The sequence below is a fragment of the Heterodontus francisci genome, chromosome 1 (genome assembly GCF_036365525.1).
Source record: "Heterodontus francisci isolate sHetFra1 chromosome 1, sHetFra1.hap1, whole genome shotgun sequence".
Classification (NCBI taxonomy): domain Eukaryota; kingdom Metazoa; phylum Chordata; class Chondrichthyes; order Heterodontiformes; family Heterodontidae; genus Heterodontus; species Heterodontus francisci.
Window position 1 is genome coordinate 266147664 of NC_090371.1, and position 20692 is coordinate 266168355.

Sequence of the window (20692 nt, forward strand, 5' to 3'; positions counted from 1 at the left end):
TATTTTCGCACTCATCTCAGGGTCTATCTGGGTAGCCTTGGTTTATAGTATTACAACCAGTTTTATCCTTTACTCTCACTTTGGCAGCAAGTTGCTGAAGTTAATGTTTGGGTCTAATTTGTGCAGTTCACTAAAAATCTAATCTGTATTCTCACACGAAACTGAGTTGACCCTCACTTAACTATGTTGCGTAGATTCGATTTATAAACCTCTTCAATCCTGCACTCTTCACCTTCAGTCACTTTAACAGATATGTTCATAACATAATGGAATTTAGAAATTCGGAGCTGTTCAGCTCATGTGTTTGGTCATTTAGATCTGTACCCCAATAGTACTTGAATCAGCTACTTTTTTTGTTCTCCCTATTTAGAAACTGGAAAGATCAGCTGGAAATATACTTGTATATCCATCTGATTTTTGCCATTGCAGTCTAGACTTTCTGCCAATCTAGCAAGCATAGCAATAACAACCTGTTTCCCCTGACATTGTAATATCTTTGGATAATTGCAATGAAGCTCTACCAGTCGGGGGCTAAAAAATCAGAACTAAGAGCATATTTCTTAGACTGTTAAGTGTAGGACATGACACCAAAGATGTATTCTGTCCTCCAACCTGTTTTTACAGGTCAGGCAAAACTGACATTCTTTATCAGATGTACTAAGCACAATAACAGCTGATCAGATACCTATGTAAAATATGGTGGCTGCAGCTATTTAGCAGATGTAACAGCATCATTTTAACATCTATCTTCTACATAGAAATCCAGAAACGAAATGGTCAGCCAGTATCACTTTTAGAAGCTTTTATTAGCTATAATTGCAGAAGAAGTAATCACCCAGCACTAAATAGATTTTTCTAAGAGCTTTGTCCTTGAGTCTTCCTGTACGACTGTAGCTCTCTATCAGGAAATGCTCCTCAGTCAATGTAATTTTTTGTTTTGAGCTGGATGAGCAGAAATTTCCTCCCAAATAAATACTGGAAATATCAAAGCCATTGTCTTCAGTCTCTTCTACAAACACTGTTCCCTAAATGCCAACTCCAAACTCTTCGCTGGCAATTACATGAGGCTGAACCAGGCAATTTGCAACTTGGTGTTGCATTTGACTCCAAGATGAACCTCCAATCACAGCCACACCGTCGCCTAAGGCCATCTATTTCCACCTCAGAAACATCACCGGACTCTGCCTGACTTCAGCTCATTTTCTGCTGAAATCTTCATCCATGTTTTTGTTCCTTCTAGACTTGTGTTATGCATGCTGGGCCTTGTAACATGATCATGTCATTTAAAAATTGTGAATTTTAAAAGTTCAAGATGGAGTCCAGAAGGTCAGGTGACCTCACCTACACTCTGCAAAAGATTACCAGGACCACAGGGAACACAGATCAAAGACTGTCTTTTGGAAAACAGAGATGATAGCACTCACAGCTGAAGCACGATGGGTTTCGCCCTCCCAGACCTTTGGATCATAGGATCATCGGAAATAAGAGCAGGAGTTGGCCATTCAGCCTGTTGAGCCTGCTCTGTCATTCAAACAGATCATGGCTGATCAACTACCTCTATGCCATTTTTTCCCCACTATCCCCATATCCCTTGATGTCATTTGGTATTTAGAAATCTATTGATTTCTGTCTTGAACATGCTCACTGAGCTTCAACAGCCCTCTGGGTTAGAGAATTCCACAGATTCACCACCCTCTGAGTAAAGAAATTCCTCCTCATCTCAGTCTTGAATGGCCTGCCCCTTATTCTGAGACTGCGTCCCTTGTCATAAAACAGGGAGTCAGTAGTTGCGAAATTGCAAATGAACCAGACAGGTATTAACACCTGTGGACAATGGAAAGGCTCAAGTGGCTTTGTGAACCCAGACTTCAGGTCTCTGCATTTTGGAGCAGCACAATAAGCTATTGACTTCTGAGTTTGATAAATTTAACTGACTTTCTGAATGCAAACATACTGTAAGAAGGGATCCCATCGAGGTGTGGCCTCAATTCAAGCTGTAAGAGAAGACACTCAGCGGTAACAGCTGGGTGGGGGGAAGGGTGGGGTAAGGAAGGGGAGAGAGAGACTGCTCACTGAAGAAATGCCGTAAAATGCAGTGAAGACTTGAAGCTGTTTTACTCCTCTACAAGCTTTGACCTGTGGGATCACCAGAAATCAGATTATCCATGGATGTCCAGGTCAGAAGTGCTCGGAGAAGTGAGCGAAGAGAATAGTGATTTTTTTTTAAAAAATCTGTGAGATCCAACCCATTGGGACTTGTAATCACAAAGGATTTCATCAAAAAGAACTGTGTAGCGTATAAGTGTGGAGTGTGAGGTTTTCAAGTGTTTGAATAAGTAAATACCTTTATTTGTAATTTGGGGTAACAGCTATTTACAAAGTACTATTTAGTTAATTTGGGATTTCTTTCAGTTTAGTTATAATGAAAGTCTTAAAATGTGAAATCTTGTGTAATTGGTTAAATTTTGGTTTGGGGGTTCATATCGTGTATTTTTTCCACCAATGATCTCTTTCAGATCATAACACTTGACTATTTCAACACACTCTTAGCTGAACTCCACATTCTACCCTCCATAAAGTTGACATCATCCAAAACTCTTGCTCGTATCTTAACTTGCACCAAGCCCCATTCACTCATCATTCTTATAGTCACTGATCTCCATTGGCTCCTGGTTGAGCAAGGCCTTTTTTTTTCTTTGAAACTTCTCATCCTTGTTTTCAAATCACTCAATGGTCTCCTCTCTCCCTATCTCTAAACTTCTCCAGTCCCACAACCCTCGGAGGTATCTGCCCTTCTCCAATTCTGGCCTCTTATGCATCCCTGATTTTAATCACTCCCATATTGATGGCTATGCTTTCAGCTGCTGTGGCCTTAAACTGTGGTATTCCCTTCCTAAATCTCCCAGTCACTCTCCGCCACTCTCCGTCTCACTCCGTGTCTCTCTCTCTCCCCTTTTAAGAAACTCCTTTGAAACCTATCTGACTAAGCTTTTGTTAAACTGCCCTAATATCTCCATATGTGGCTCAGTCTCAAATTTTGTTTGATTATGTTCCTGTGGATGTTTTACTATGTTGAAGCTGCTATATAAATGCAAGGTGTTGCTGCAACTGCTGCTGTTTCATGGTACAACTCTTGTATTTCTGACCATGTAACCTTTTGCATACCAAATCTGTAAATATTTTTCTTCAGTTTTTTTTTGAGAAATCTTTTGGATCTGTTGAAACTTTCTTTAACAAATACTTAAATTGGGGACCACAATTTCTGACTTGTAGGGATGCAGAATTAAGTACCATCACCTATGTGCTGACCTAACACAGCAGGGAATGTTGTCTTGATTCTGATGAAGGGTATCTATCTGCATTATCCTTTTCTCTCTCTCTCTCTTTCTTTCTTTCTTTCTCTCTTTCTCTCTCTCTTTCTCTCTTTTTCTCTTTCTCTCTCTCTCTCTCTCTCTTTCTTTTCTCTCTCTCTCTCTCTCTTTTCTCTCTCTCTCTCTCTCTCCTTTCTTTCTCTCTCTCTCTCTCTCTTTCTCTGCTTCAGATGCATTGTGTTTGCAGCAGTCTGCATTTTCTAAGATATGAATTTTTTTTTCATTCTTAATCCTCTCTAATACTTTGCGTACATCGGATCAGTGACCACTTTTTTGTTTTGAGATTCCCATTGTAGTTTTGAGTACCTCTTTTCTGAGTTTTTGTTCAGCTGTTGTAGAAGATTAGGTACGATTAGATTTAATGACATTTCCTTGGTTGTGCTGACGGTCCCTATCAACAAAAATGTAATATGTTGCATTTAGAAAGACCTGCTCAATGATCCAGCAGTTACTAAAGGAGCATTGTTACCACTAAAAGTGTAAGCTTCTCAATAATCTTCATATGCATATTCTGATCTTATGTACCTCACTGATCTTGGCTCTTTAAAGATTTGTGTGTGTGAGAGATGAATAGAAAAGTTGCTTTGCAAAATTTGTAATAAACTTTCTTCCCAACCAGTATGGCAATATTAAGTTTTCAATAATTGAGCCTTTGTATTTGATCTGAGTATTTGAGATTTTCCTTACTACCAGGACTCCTGGAAAATGTAAATGGCCCACTTACACAGAGATACGTGTAGGATATCTGGAAAGTTTGATCATCAATACCAGCCTTGAATCCATCCTAAAAAGACATTGAACCTATGTTATCAGGCAACCTTAATATTTCTTGCTTTAGAAACATTGGTTATCTTTAGTTCTTTACACTGAAGGATTGAACATCATGCTTGAATTAGAGGTCTTTGTTACTTATCACATAGGTAAAACTGCTGAAGGGCTGAAGGAAAATCTGCCCTCTTGAGTTATTGCAGAATTTCACATAACGTGGGAAATTACCATTTCTATATGACTTTCCTTGGAGGTTCAGTGGAAGTTCTACCACTTCGATCCTTTTTGTGCTGTTGAACATTTTATATTTTTGTCAATGTAATAACTTGAGAAACATTTCAATAAAAAAAGTCATTTAGTAGATGAGCTTAATGAGATAGTCCAAGTTTGACATTGGGCCAAATCCAATGGTGTGGCTCGGGTGAGTTTGATTTTTCAGTTTTCCTGCTTTTATTGTGGAGGTAAAGCATGTTATCTCTTGGTATTCAAGATTAGAGCTGAGCTGAGCAATAACGCCCACCATTTTTGTGTTTTTCAAGTTTAACAATAGATTTGTAACCGTTATGTGCTTGAGGTGAAAATATAATTGCTGGTGAATTTTATGTGCACAATACATCCAGTTTTTAGAAAGAACTGCAAGACATGTAGAGGGAGCACTTGAGCTGCTTTCTCCTCAGTTTGGAAAATTAAAAATGCATTTTTTGTATTTGGATGCCATCTTCTGAAGAGGATTTCTGTTGAAGTTTCAATTTCCCAAAGCAACACTGAATTTAACATAGGCAATTCTTTTTATATATTAGGATGAACTACCAAAAATAAATTTTAAGCAGCATAAATACAGGCTGGTAGAGAATAATAGGTTTTTGCAGTTGATGTTCTCCAGTTACTTTAACTGTGATAGTTTTCTTCAAACTACCTTGCATTGCTACAAGTTCCTCAAGTTAATTAGTGACTAGTCAATTATCAGTACGCTTTGCACTCAGTAAAACTTGCTGTTTGCCAAATAAATAGGAAATTAATACACTGATCACAATGCTTTGTGAATAGAAAGGAAATATACATGTGTCTTTTTACTGTTTGAAAACTATTATGAAATCTTGTGGACATTGAAATCAGTTCTTTGGCCATTGTTGGCTTATTGAATTGAATCAAGGGAATTCTAATGTATAAGCTGCCACTCTTTGAGCTGACTTAAGTACTAATTCACAAGCTCATGGTCATCCACTAGGATGGTGCCAACTATACAAGTTCAGTATCATGATTCATGCCTCCAAGATTTGGATTTTTTTTTCCAGTTTTTTTTTTTTGATCCCCATGTTACAAAAATTACTTTAAATACTTGATCACAATGGGCCAGAATTTGCTGAAAATGTATTTTTAAGCTAATATTGAATGCAAAAGGTCAAGGAAATAACGACAAAGTGAGTTATGACATTAATTGTGCTGCATGATAATTTGCTGGTTCATTTGCGTTGCTGAACTGATTTACCCTTAGATAATCTGATGAAATTTTGTTTTCACTGCTCCTCCCTCCATTGTAGTCAACAGCAATGGCAGATTTCCTGGATTTATACTTGTTCAACGGCTATGGATGCCTCAGCTTTTGCACCATTTCCTGCATAATCTCCTTGTCGAGGTTATCCAGTTACTGTCCAGTTGTATCTAGCTCTCTGCAGATCCCTGTGATGCACGTGCATCATCTTTCTTGGCAGTTGAGATCCCTGTAGCTGTGCTCCTACTTTGCAGGCATCGGAATGTTTTAGTCGGCCGAAAAAATGAAGCACCCAAATTCATCAACTACCTACTCTCAATTGGCCACTTTCCTACAGCAGCAGATCTTTATGACTTGGTGACCCTTAGGTTGTGCCTTGAGTAAACAAATACGTTCTGCCTTGAAAGCACATACCTGTTCCTTCACCACCTACACCTCCCCCCACCAACACAAGCCCTGAATAAGAAGTAAAAATCCTTTCCTGCCCAAGCCTGCCTTTTTTGTTTAGAAAAAAGGTTGAAGACAGACTATTTGGGATGTTTCTTATAAATCTGAATTAAAGCCTACAGAATGCTTACCTTGACAGCACTGGTCACACAACCATGACATGACTGTGGCGTCACAAACCGAGCCACCTCCCTCCACACCACCTTGCAGGGTGCCCTCTGCCTTGGAGGACCCGGACCCAACAACCGATCTTGCTGAAGCTTGACCTCGTCCAAAAGGCACACAGGTCTGTATCCCCAAACCTTTGCAACTGTTTTTTTGCCTCTTCTCGTGCCTTATCTGTGGATAAGGAGATGTGCAGACACTGGAAATTACTTAATTTTAGTTTAAAAACAGTAACATTTTAAAAGTGATTTAGGGCAGTATCAGAAAATGCAACTCTCCTGCCTCCAAGTGCCAATCTTCAATCTGAGTTAAGGCATCTGTTCTCAGGTTGTTGTTACACCCATGTGGTTTGCATGAGGGGTTAGCTATTGGCTGTGCCATGAAATAGATCTTCGATACATCTTTGAGTTTGCAACACCATAGCCAGATCCAGTTTTGAAGATATTTTGGCACAAGTGGTAGTGTGAGATGAACAGAGAGTGCAAATTAATAGCATATGTCGCGCATCATGTAGTTCTGGCAATTTTCAGTCCCAGCCCCTCGTGCTTAACTCATCAGTATCACAAAGCTACAACTGACAAAGCCATGACCATTTTTCATGAGTTTCCATTAATTGTGGTTATCACTGCAGTGATTACAATATAATGCTTGATTTAAATGAAATTCCACATTAATTTCATCATGATGCTTGTTCCTTGTCTCTCCCTTCCAAATATCTACAATTTATATCCATTATGGGATGTTATTACCTGCTTCACATTTGCCCTTCACGTTGATGATCTTTCTGACCTCATCAATTTCAAAGATCTATTTGTTCTCCGTTTTCACACCTGTCAATAATATTTTCTAGTTGTTTAAGTAAAAATGTTGTTACCAATATATTGAAAATATCGCAAGGTTCTCATCAGGTTTATCACAAAGTTGAGTGTCCTTTCACAGATTGATATTTCAACCAAGCAACACCAGTAAACCCGGAGGCCTCATTGGCAATTGTCACATATCCTAAATCGTTAAACGTTTGAATTACTTTGTGCATTTCTAATCATTACACTTAGATTTGTGGATATCACAGGTCTACATGAATGATGACTTTGAAATGTATGTTACTGTGTTAAATTAACTTTTTGCAACATCTCCCGAAATGCTTATCCATGTTTCTCTTAAAAGATGCAAGCCTTTTGTCTCCATGAGCCCTGTGGTAAAACATTCCATGTCCCAGCAAAACTCGCCCTAAAGAAATATCTCCCCTCGCTGTCTTGGTGACAAATTTAAATCGACGGCCTCTTGTCACTGACTTCCCCCAATCACAGGAAATACTCTTTCCGTATTCACCTTCAAAACCATACATAACATTCACACACTAGATATCCTCTTCATTTCTCTGGGTTCAGTGGAAGTAGTCCCAGTATCTCTGGTCTGTCTAATTATAGCTTTTCATATGTTCTCATCCTAGTTCAATCAATTGTGAATGCTCATGGCTTTCATGTCCTTTTTAAAAAGATGTGCCTGAATCTTCAAACAAAATACCTTTTGTGGCCTGACCATTCATTACTTTGCATAAATTCATCTCATTGCTGTTCTTGCCTGTGCCCCTGTTTATAAACCTCAAAATGCTATTTCCCTTTTTCTTGGCCTTTATCCACCTGCACTTGCATTCCATTAATTGATCTCATTTATTTGTAATATGCAAATCTGGTCCCAGCCTTGATTCAGGTTGGTTGGGAAATGCTGTTAACATATTAATTTCTGATGCATGTTCTGATTTGAATTGATGATTTGCATCACCACACACTGTTACTGCCATTAGGAACAATGAATATGTTCTTCACAAAACTGCTTATTTGTGGTGACATGTAATTTTGTTTTCTCGTTGGATTGCACATGTATAATGGACAGCGATGTGTACTGCAAATCATATTAAGTATTTTAGTCAGTTTCCTGTATAGAAATATAATGGCTTGTTCCTCCTTTTGAGAATTATTGGGCTGGATTTTACCAGCCCCTCGACGCTGTGGGTCGTGGCGGGAAGGCCCGTAAAATCCTAGCGGGAATGGCCTGCTGAGAAGGCCCTGCCGGATATTAGCGGCGACGTCGAGGCCTCGGTGCGCACTCGCCAGCCGCTTGGCAGCGGGGCCTTCATTAAAATATTCAAATGAGGATTATCATGCAAATTAACTTGCCTGCTGCCGCTGGCCCTTCCACACCGATTTTATGGCTACCGGCCAAAACTTGCGCGCCGTCGGAACTCCATACGGATCTCTGAGGCGAGACACTGGTGGGGCGGGGGAGGACTGAAATTATCAGGGCGGGAGGTGGGGGGGGAAGCCGGATAAAACTTTTTCATTGGGTGTGGGGATGGTGGGAAGGGGTTTAGGGTCCAAGGGAATAGAATTCGGAGTGGGGGGGGGGGGTGCGGGTGGGAGAGATCGTTACTGATAACTAATTTTTTTGGGGGCGATAGGCCAAAAAACTCTATGCATTGATGGTGGGGGGGTGGGAGAGGGGATTGCAGGTGCGGACAAATCTTAAATTTTCATAGAACCGGGGCCTTTTTTAAAAAAAAAAGATTTAAATTTCTCCTGAAGGGCTGAAAACCCTTAAAAAATGGTGCTGGTGCCTGCGCGATGGCGCTGGATGCCATTGCTGGGGACGTGGCAGTGGCCCCTCTACATCATCATGGGCAGCTGCTCCGCTCCTCCATTTAAATGAGCCCGTGCGCCTAATATCGCGGAGGCTCTGCGGCGGCGCTTCCGTGTCAGAAGGCCACTGACTTCACTGCAGAGTACGGCGCGCTGATAAAAATTCAGTTCATTGAATTATCACGTATCATGTAAATGAATTGTTTGATTTGGTATAACAGATAGAAATATCGAAGTTTGAACAAGCCATTGCTGAGTGTTATCCTTCTGGTTTGTTGACCAGATCTTGGTGGATTAAGTGTCATTGAAGGAAAAGTATTTGCCAAGTGTTAAGTTAGAAGCTGCTTGCATTTGTTGAGAATTTAAAATCAAACTGCAAAGTGTGTCTCCCTTCTCCATGCCACCCATTTGCTCAAGATCCCTGAGGAGCAAAAAAAATGTGTGCTGAATATATCATCTGTCTGGTTATGACTGGGCAGTGTTTCTGAATTTGAATCTAAGTGCAATGAGAAGCTTTTTATGTTGTCTGATGCAACATAAATGAGATGCGTGGAGTCCAGGGTGTTGAAGATCTTAAACAGGTTTATAACAGTGAACTAATATATACAGTAGAGAGCTATTTATTTACAGATCTTCCCTCTTGTTACAGCTGGTAGTCACATGATTGCATCCTGGCACATAGCTCATTAGCATACTATCTTATTGTTATTGAGGTACACAGAAAACATAGTGTTCATAGCTGATTTTTTTTATATTAATGCTGCCAGAAGAAGGTGTTTTTCCTCTGAAATTCTTTTTATTGTTCACTATCTACGCCATGTTTCAAGAGTTCAAAAGAGTAACTGGATGGAATTGTTAGTTAACCTGAATGTAGAAGGCTGACCTCATCGGAATTTATAGATGCAACTTACGAATATGGAAGAGGATTACTGATATATTTCCTTGGAGTGGAACAAATTTATTTCTAACCTTTTCTTAAAGAATTGGGTAACATTTTTACATCTGTGCATTTAAAGTTCCCCGACAAGATCAGTTAACTCACCGCAGAACATAACTTGGGATCATCTTGGTGTACATAACCCACTTGCTCACTAGAGAAATGGTTTTCACCTTTTATGTGAAGAAACAATATCCATATTGTTATCACCTGGCTCATGCTTTTTATTATGTTTCTAGAGGTAACTTTTTAATTTGGGAATTGAATTTTTTTTAATGCAGAACAAATGAAAACACCTGGTTTGAGAAGCTGGCAAATAAATCAGAAGTTGGCTACTGTTTGTTTATTTAGTAAGGTCATAATGGGAAGTATAGAAACCCTAAACAATGGGCACTCCTATTGTTGATGAAGGCATCTGCAGACAAACCATCTCCATCAGGGTTTAAATTATTCACGTGGGTAGCGGGAGTCAAAGAGAAGATTTGGAGTTGGAAATAATTAGTTCAATTTGCTATCTAGGACATCCGATGTGTACCACATGATACAGAGATAGATGATGTAGGGGGTGTCTGTTGGTTTTTTGATCTGTGTGCTTGCAGTCAGTCAGTTGGCTTCAGACCAGGAGTTATTTTGAAAGCTGGTGTCTTCAGATAAGCTATTGGCTTTGAAAGTTGGACTCTGGAGGTAGGCCCGTGCCAAAGCTGGGAAGTCCAGATTCGGGAGGTGATCTCGTACATTGGCAGACGGCTGAGAAATTAAGGAAATCAAAGTGAAGATTGAGATTGGTCCCAGCAGCAATGAACAAATTGTCAAGATCTTGTAATGTGTAGGGAAAATTCTTGGGTGGAAGTAACTGTCAAATGAGGGTGTTCTGTTGTGATTTAGAGTTTAAAATCTTCATCCTTAATGTTTTGTTGAGATATTAAGTTTAAGATGTGTGTTTCCAAATTGTAGTGATAAGTTAGTAATGTTTTGATTTGTTTCACTCTTGTACAGTAAAGTTTTTGTTTAAAATGTCAAATCTTGTTGCGTAATTCTTTCAGTAATTGGGAATTTGACATTCTCTTTTTAAAAGTTAATGGTCCCTAATGGGATCGTAACAACACAGCCCAGTGAAATAGGTTGAACCTGATTTGCTTGGTAACCAATGGCTATTTTCATGATCTAGTATTGATGTCAGATTTGAGTTTCTAAATATAACTAGTCTGACAGTTGTACTTGCAGTATGTTATTTGTTGATATTGCAAAGAATGAAGTATCATATTGGCCTATGTTTTGCAGTAAGCAGTGAATGAACGGCACACTCTTCTTTGCGCTTACAGCTTCCCACAGATTTTTGTTTGTGGGTTTTTGCGTGGTCATCAGGAGTCTGAAACAGCGCAGCACCCTCGACAGGGGAACTGGGATCTGTATGAACAGGGCGAGCAACAACATCAACCAATCAGATTGAAGAATCTTTATTGAAGGATACAGTTAAAACATGATATTGTAAGTTAGAATAGTTAATGCAATGCCAAATCATGTACAGAAAGTGAAAGAGTTGGAAAGAAAGGTGGAATTAAGAAAAAGATGTAGAAAAGTTTAAAAAAAAAAAAAATTTGAATCTGTAACAATAATTACAATCTGAAGGAATGAGACTCCACACTTGCATAAGTAAATTTTCAATGCCAGAGCAGTTTTCTGGTAATAAAGACTTATCGCACCATTCAAAATTTGCTTAATCTAAATGGACAAGCCCTAACTGTATTCTGGCATGTTTAGTGGGTAAGCACCAGAACCATACTGAAGATGAGAATCTGCGACTTTAAAAGCTGTGTCCATGATAATTCCCCATGCTGAAATCTTTAATCTCTGCTGTGCTTGGGAGAAGAGGGGATGGATTACGGTACCAAACAAGCAGGTACTTCTCATTGGAAATGTGGAAGTTAGGAGTTTCAGGATGCATCACTGCTGTAGCACACCACCTACTATTTCATGAGCCTTATGTCTGAAGCCTGGTAGCACATTGCTTTGAGCTTAGGATGTGATGTCATGGGTGGGGTGTGAATTGGGAAGAAGAGAAGGAATTAATGATCTGAAGTCAAGTGCAACTATAATCCTCAAATGGAAAAAATACCAAATCTCCAAATGTACTGAGTGCACGTGGTTTTATTTTCCTTTTTTGTGCATTTGCTAGAACCTAGTTATTGACACAAACTAATATTTTGAAGTGTAAAACTGGAATTGTATTGCTTTAAGTTATTGCTGTTTATTAAGTGCAGTGATTTGTGCAGGTATAATTAGTTGCATTCTGGAAAGCTGCCGACTAGAACCAGTTTAAAAATGTTGGTTACTGTGTGTAACATGCATTATCAATGAACGTTATGAAATATTTTAAAATGCAGTCTTACACTTTGTACCATCTCTTCCTCTTGAACTGCAGAATCCTCATTCTGAAAGATACTGAATAAATGTCTGGGATACCTCAGCGATATCTTGAATTCAATATAAGGTGTTGAGCCTTTATTTCAAATGTCAAGTACTTTGAGGATATTTAGCATAAACTTGCTATAAATTGAAATATCTTAATTAAATTTTAGTTTTCCATTAGCTGTTAAACTGTGAGAACCAAAGATAAAGATAGTCTGAAACCTTAGATTGGATAACTTCCTTAAATCCACAGCCTGACATAGTCATACTCACGGAATCATACCTTACAGACAATGTCCCAGACACTGCCATCACCATCCCAGGGTATGTCTTGTCCCACCGGCAGGACAGACCCACCAGAGGTGGTGGCACAGTGGTATACAGTCGGGAGGGAGTTGCCCTGGGAGTCCTCAACATCGACTCTGGACCCCATGAAGTCTCATGGCATCAGGTCAAACATGGGCCAGGTACCCTCCTACTGATTACCACCTACCGCCCTCCCTCAGCTGATGGCTCAGTACTCCTCCATGTTGGCCACCACTTGGAGGAAGCACTGAGGGTGGCAAGGGCGCAAAATGTACTCTGGGTGGGGGACTTGAATGTCCATCACCAAGAGTGGCTCGGTAGCACCACTACTGACCGAACTGGCTGAGTCCTAAAGAACATAGCTGCTAGACTGGGTCTGCAGCAGGTGGTGGGGGAACCAACATGAGTGAAAAACATACTTGACCTCGTCCTCACCAATCTGCCTGCCACAGATGCTTCTGTCCATGACTATTGGTAGGAGTGACCACCGCACAGTCCTTGTGGAGACGATATCCCGCCTTCACATTGAGGATACCGTCAATCATGTTGTGTGGCACTACCACCGTGCTAAATGGGATAGATTTCAAACAGATCCAGCAATGCAAAGCTGGGCAACCATGAGGCACTGTGGGCCATCAGCAGCAGCAGAATTGTACTCAACCACAATCTGTAACCTCATGGCCCAGCATATCCCCCGCTATACCATTACCATCAAGCCAGGAGACCAACCCTGGTTCAATGAAGAGTGCAGGAGGGCATGCCAGGAGCAGCAGCAGGCATACCTCAAAATGTGGTGTCAACCTGGTGAAGCTACAACACAGGACTGTCTGCGTGCCAAACTGCGTAAGCAGCATGCGATAGACAGAGCTAAGCGATCCCATAACCAACGGATCAGATCTAAGCGCAGCAGTCCTGCCACATCCAACCGTAAATGGTGGTGGATAATTAAACAACTAACTGGAGGAGGTGGCTCCACAAATATCCCCATCCTCAATGATGGGGGAGCCCACCACAGGGCGGCACAGTGGCGCAGTGGTTAGCACCGCAGCCTCACAGCTCCAGGGACCAGGGTTCGATTCCGGGTACTGCCTGTGTGGAGTTTGCAAGTTCTCCCTGTGTCTGCGTGGGTTTTCTCCGGGTGCTCCGGTTTCCTCCCACAAGCCAAAAGACTTGCAGGTTGATAGGTAAATTGGCCATTATAAATTGTCACTAGTATAGGTAGGTGGTAGGGAAATATAGGGACAGGTGGGGATGTTTGGTAGGAATATGGGATTAGTGTAGGATTAGTATAAATGGGTGGTTGATGTTCGGCACAGACTCGGTGGGCCGAAGGGCCTGTTTCAGTGCTGTATCTCTAATCTAATCTAATCTAATCAGTGCGAAAGATAAGGCTGAAGCATTTGCAACAGTCTTCAGCCAGAAGTGCCGAGTTGATGATCGACCTCGGCCTCCTCCTGAAGTCCCCAGCATCACAAATGCCAGACTTCAGCCAATTCAATTCGCTCCGCGTGATATCAAGAAACAACTGAAGGCACTGGATACTGCAAAAGCTATGGGGCCTGACAATATTCTGGCAATAGTACTGAAGACCTGTGCTCCAGAGCTTGGCACGACCTTAGCCAAGCTGTTCCAGTACAGCTACAACACTGGCATCTACCGTGCAATGTGGAAAATTGCCCAGGTATGTCCTGTACACACAAAGCAGAACAAGTCCAACCCGGCCAATTACCGCCCCATCAGCCTACTCTCAGTCATCAGTAAAGTGATGGAAGGTGTCATCAACAGTGCCATCAAGTGGCAGTTGCTTAGCAATAACCTGCTCAGTGACGCTCAGTTTGGGTTCCGTCAGGGCCACTCAGCTCCTGACCTCATTACAGCCTTGGTTCAAACATGGACAAAAGAGCTGAACTCAAGAGGTGAGGTGAGAGTGACTGCCCTTGACATCAAGGCAGCATTTGACCGAGTATAGCATCAAGGAGCCCTAGCAAAACTGAGGTCAATGGGACTCGGGGGGGTGGGGAAAACCCTCCGCTGGCTGGAGTCATACCTAGCGCAAAGGAAGATGGTTGTGGTTGTTGGAGGTCAATCATCCGAGCTCCAGGACATCACTGCAGGAGTTCCTCAGGGTAGTGTCCTAGGCCCAACCATCTTCAGCTGCTTCATCAATGATCTTCCTTCAATCATAAGGTCAGAAGTGGGGATGTTCGCTGATGATTGCACAATGTTCAGCACCATTCGTGACTCCTCAGATACTGAAGCAGTCAGTGTCGAAATGCAGCAAGACCTGGACAATGTCCAGGCTTGGGCTGATAAGTGGCAAGTAACATTCGTGCCACACAAGTGCCGGGCAATGACCATCTCCAACAAGAGCGAATCTAACCATCTCCCCTTGACATTCAACGGCATTACCATCACTGAATCCCCCACTATCAACATCCTAGGGGCCACCATTGACCAGAAACTGAACTGGAGTAACCATATAGATACTGTGGCTACAAGAGCAGGTCAGAGGCTAGGAATCCTGAGGCGAGTAACTCACCTCCTGACTCCCCAAAGCCTGTCCACCATCTACAAGGCACAAGTCAGGAGTGTGATGGAATACTCTCCACTTGCCTGGATGGGTGCAGCTCCAACAGCACTCGGGAAGCTTGACACCATCCAGGACAAAGCAGCTCGCTTGATTGGCACCCCATCTACAAACATTCACTCCCTCCACCACCGACGCACATTGGCAGCAGTATGTACCATCTATAAGATGCACTGCAGCAATGCACTAAGGCTCCTTAGACAGAACCTTCCAAACCCACGACCTCTACCAACAAGAAGGACAAGGGCAGCAAATGCATGGGAACACCACCACCTGCAAGTTCCCCTCCAAGTCACACACCATCCTGACTTGGAACTATATCGCCGTTCCTTCACTGCTGCTGGATCAAAATCCTGGAACTCCCTTCCTAACAGCACTGTGGGTATACTTACCCCAAATGGACTGCAGCGGTTCAAGAAGGCAGCTCACCACCACCTTCTCAAGGGCAATTAGGGATGGGCAATAAATACTGGCCTGGCCATTGGCGCCCACATCCCATGAATGAATTAAAAAAAAAAGTTTCATGGGCTAATATTGTGTGCATAGATAGGGAATTTGCTTTCATTAGTTTCCATACCATTGTCATGCCATGTGCTTTGCTGTTTGAACATCCCTCAATCCTGAAGTATATTGAATTTCTGATATCAGACCTGCTGTATTAATTTCCCAGTGAACTTCAGGAAAATTCAGTACTTGATGTATTTTGAGAATAATAGACACCTAGGAGTAATTGGAAAGTGGCAATGGCAGAAGATGGGGGGAACAAGAGGGGTATTAAAAGAGGCTTTTGAACTTCTTTCACCATCTTTAAAATCCTGCTTATGCTAGAGTCTCACTTGCTGCATTATCACTTTTGTGTGCTCTCTTTCCCACCCATGATACAGCACAAGTGGAAAAGTATAGAGGGCAGTTTGTGCATTAGGATGTCCAGATAAATAGTTTAACAACTATGACCATTGAGTCACGACACATTTATTGGATTTTTTTTTTTGCTTTTTAAGTATATATTAGCAGGAGTATAGGCATGGGCTTGGAGTATGTTGGTGACTATGATCTATTCTTGAGTTAAAATACCTTGTCTTTTGTCCTACATTATGAAGCAGGAAGATAAATTACAAATATAAATTTTATGTATACATTTTTTAATCTGTGTGTATGTATGTTACGACCAGGAGAGAAAGAGGTCCATGAGTCCCTTTCAGCCTTCACCTGGTCTTAGTGTAACAGGATTTTATTTTTAAACACTGTTTTTAGCTCCCCCTTGGTAAATCCTTGTTCACGGCTTTCCAATTATAAGCAAAGAAACCAGTACGAACAGTCTTTCTTTGATTTAAAGAAGAAAGGTGAAATTTTATACAACTCAACCGAATTAGTTTTAAGTTTAATGCCTATGGATACACGCCGCGCCCCACGCTAGCATGCGTACACAATACGCACATGCAAATAGAGACAGAAAAGAGCAGAAGAAAAATGAAGCGGAAAGGTTTGAGGCAATATGAGAGTTTTTGTCATGGGTCTTTGAGCTCACTGTAGAGTCCTTGTTTGTCGGTAGATTTTGCTTTTCGTTGGGGCCCAGTATTCTTCTTAAACCTTGTTCACTGGAGGAGACTTTTCTCTCTTGGGGTGCATGAGTCTTCAGTTGGTTTTTGGAGTTCTGTGAGAAAGAGATGGGAGCAGACAGGAGGGGCAGTGGTGAACCAGTCTGGAGAGGTCTTTTCAATCCACTGGCAAAGTGCTTTCGGCCAGTTCAAACACTCTTTCTACAATTTAAAACTCCCCAAGTTGGCCAGCAGGGTAGTCACGTGACTAGCTGGTATAACCACTTCTGGCTTTGTGTATGGTGTGTCAGGGAATGGTCCCTTGTCTACAAATACTATCTGTTAATATATAAAAATGTCTTTACAGCCAGGGGCTTGGCATCCCTTGTAACAGCCCTTCTCTTCTTCCCAGCAGCAATTTGAAATTTAATTTTGATGTGGCAAAATTAATGTGCCTCATTCTTGGTATGTGGGGGCCTGCATGACAGTGTATGATGCAGAATTGCTGATATACTAAATGAATATTTTACAAATTCTTCGCAAAGAAGGCAATGCTGCCATTGTCACAGTAAAGGAGGGATAATAGAGAAATGGGATATGATAAAAATAGATAAAGAGAAGGTATTTACAAGGTTGACAGTTGTCACAATAGAAGTGTCACCTGGTCTGGATGGGATGTGTCTGGAGGGAAGTAAGGGTGGAAATTGCAGAAGCTCTGGCCATAATCTTCTAATCCTCCTTGTATACGGGAGTGGTGCCAGAGGACTGGAAGGTTGCAAATGTTGGACCCCTGTCCAAAAAAAGGGAAAGAAGAATAAACCCGGTAACTGCCAAACTAATGTTGGTGGTGGGGAGTTTTTGAGACAATAATCAGAGACCAGATTAATTGTCACTTGGAAAAACATGGGTTAATCAATGACGACCAGTATGGATGTGTATCATACACGTGTGAATACAAATGTAGAATGAGAATGCACCCCATCAAACATGTTCCCTCCACAGTTTATATATAACTTGCTGTCTTGTGTATTCTGCATAATCTGTCCTTTTTTTGTTTCCTGAGGGAGGCAAACAACCAGCCAACCAACCACAGGAAGAAGCCCTAAGGAGATAAACTTATGTGAAATTACTTTCCAACTCTCAAAGGAAATTGAATTCCAAGATTTAATACAGTATTGAACCTGCAGTATTGAATTCTGAGCAGTTGCCTACACAGAAGCCTTTGTGCTTTGTAACAGATCTGATTGATGCTTAATATACCTGCAGCCATCAAACCTTGTTAATCAACTTCTGAGCAAGACATAATTCTATAATTTTTACTTCACTGCAAAAATGTACTTAAAATAGATCCGTTACTTCCTATGCATGTTTTTGTTCTGTTCTGAAATCAAGTATGCAAGAGGAGTGTGTTGCATCCTCATTATATTAAGTTGTTGCTGTTTTTTCTCAAAGTACACTCTCCAGATGCAACTGAAGATGAGACGGAGAAAATACATATACATGCAACTGGGTTCTTCGATACAAAAAACTTACATGCCCGTGTCCATTTCCTTCCATGAAAACCAGTATCTCAAGAATGGCTCTGTGTACGTGTGCTGTGTACATCAGCGTTTGATCACTGCTGATGACTTGAATTATTTAATCTTTAATGTAGCACTATAGATTTTCCTTCTTTTTAAAAAAAAATTGATTTCATTTTAGTGCGGAAATAGTTCTGCAGTGTTAAAGGATTAAGCTGTTGAGACTCTGAATTATGATTTTACAGTAATTTTAATGCCTTACTGAAAGTGACAGTATTTCTGACTTAAAGCATTATCGCACTTGAGAGGTGCGCCGATGAGAAATTACAGACCAAAACTGAAGAGTTCTAAAAATTGACTTTGCCTTTTTAAGAAAATGGACAATGCTGCAAAAGACCTCGTTTTGTATATTGTTACGACTGAGGTGGGAGGAGTGCATTGTTAATTCAGTACCACCTCTCCACAGGTCACAGCATGTCAATACATTTTCCCACTTACTGAAACCAATTAGATACTCTGTTTGTTTCCAGAGTAAAGCACACCAACCAGGTTTCTTTAGTAAACAACAAAATTATCTATCTGTTTATTATAATCCAAGTCTAAAACTGGTTCACTGGGCGGGGGGGGGGGGAAAGGGATTTTTGTTTACAGTTGTTAGAAAGGAATTAAAAAATAACTTGTACTGAAGCCAAGAGATGGAAGTCTTTTGGTTTGGCGAGGTGTCCCAAAGTTGCATGGTTGGGTGCCATTCGGATTCTTTCCAGGCAAGGTTGATGAACAGTCTGTTTTGGGTAGGCGTTCAAAGAAATTCAACTGCAGAAGCTTCACATAGGTCTTCCATCAGGTGTGCAGCAACAGGTGTCAGTTCTCACACCTTCGATGAAAAAGTCCTTTTTTAAAGATGCAAGGTTTCTGCAAGCATTCAAGGTTTCTTAAAATTTGTAGGAGGCAAGAATACCGCTTCATATCAGCTTTTGCTTTTCACTAGCAGGGATTCTTCCAAGAGAGGTAAGGGTTATCTGGTTTTTCTTCTGATCTCCTGGCAGGTCCGTACGCACATTCCAGCCGCCTACTTTTTGTATAAAAACCAGCATCTGTTCACAGCTGAAACTAACTTTTCTGAGCAAATCTCATGCTCTTTGTTCTTTGTTCTTTAAACCATAAATTCTTTCTTGTCACAACAAAGGGTAACTCTCTTAGATCAAAACCCCCTGCTGCGTTTACTGGAAATCACATGCTTTCCAGAAAAACTTGTTTACAGGTCACCCTTCTATAAAAAAAAAACACACCCAAAGGTCAGCCTCTTCAGTTTTTAAAAATACAGATTCCAAGTTTTAACAAAAAACATATGGAAATTCCTTAACAATATTCAAACTGTCTACTGGCTAGTATGAACAGAAGAATACTTTCAAAGCTAAGAGGTGTTAATTGCACCCATCCTGAAACATTCCTGAATTGAATGGGTTCTACTGAAACAAAGAAGTAATGAAGTGAAAACCTCATAACGGGATTATTCTCATCCTGGGCCATTGTGTGTTCACCATGGGTGAAAGACGAAAGCATCTCCGACCAGAGGATGATGCAGATGATCAACTTTTGACGTTAAAAAGCCAGCCCTCAGAGAGAGAGACACACACACACACACACACACACACACACACCCATAAAGCAGCATCACCAAACAGCTTGTCCAGCTAAGGAGTGGAAAAAATCTAGCAAGCCATAAGGGAGACATCTTGCTGTAAATTCTACATTTTTAACTTACACAGTAGTGAAATTGGAAGTGATTCTCTGTCTTCAAAAAGAACTTTCAACCAAGATAGAAATCTACCAACACCTCAGGCCTGCAACCAATGAGAACTTGATTTCCCAGAGAATTCAGCAGGTCTACCGTGAACCCCAAAACCCTAGCTCACATGAAAACCACTTCCCCTTTTCCTCTCTGTTTCGTGCATGTGTGCACGTGCGTGAATGAATACATGAGTGGATGTGGTTGCGACAATTTTAGGATAAGGTGAATTGATGAATAAATAATTGATTTTCTGTTTTAATCATACAAGGAAACCTGTTGCTGTCTGTTTATTCGACAAATAAAACACAAAGGGGTTAAACCCTAAAAACATAAAGCACTTGCGGTGGTCAGGTGGGATTTGAACAGGGAATCACCCACACCCCTCACTGCATGGCTATACAGCACTGACTGATATAATTAAAGATGTTTATTCTTTATTATCTGACCTGGTTTCTTAGAATACTTTAAAAAGGCCCTAAACACCATGTAGTTCCACTCTCCTCTGTGGAGGACTGTATAGTTATTCCAATTCCTGGGAAAAATGAGGGTTTATCACTTTACCGGTTATGTTTTTAACTCTTGTACAAGGGAATTTGGGAATGCTGCTTATGCAGTTCCCTCTAAGGACCATATTTTTAAAGGTCTGAAAGAAGCAATTTGTTTCTTCGCCTGTTATGTTTGTTAGTATCTAATACTGTGCCTGTATCACTGAAATTTAGGG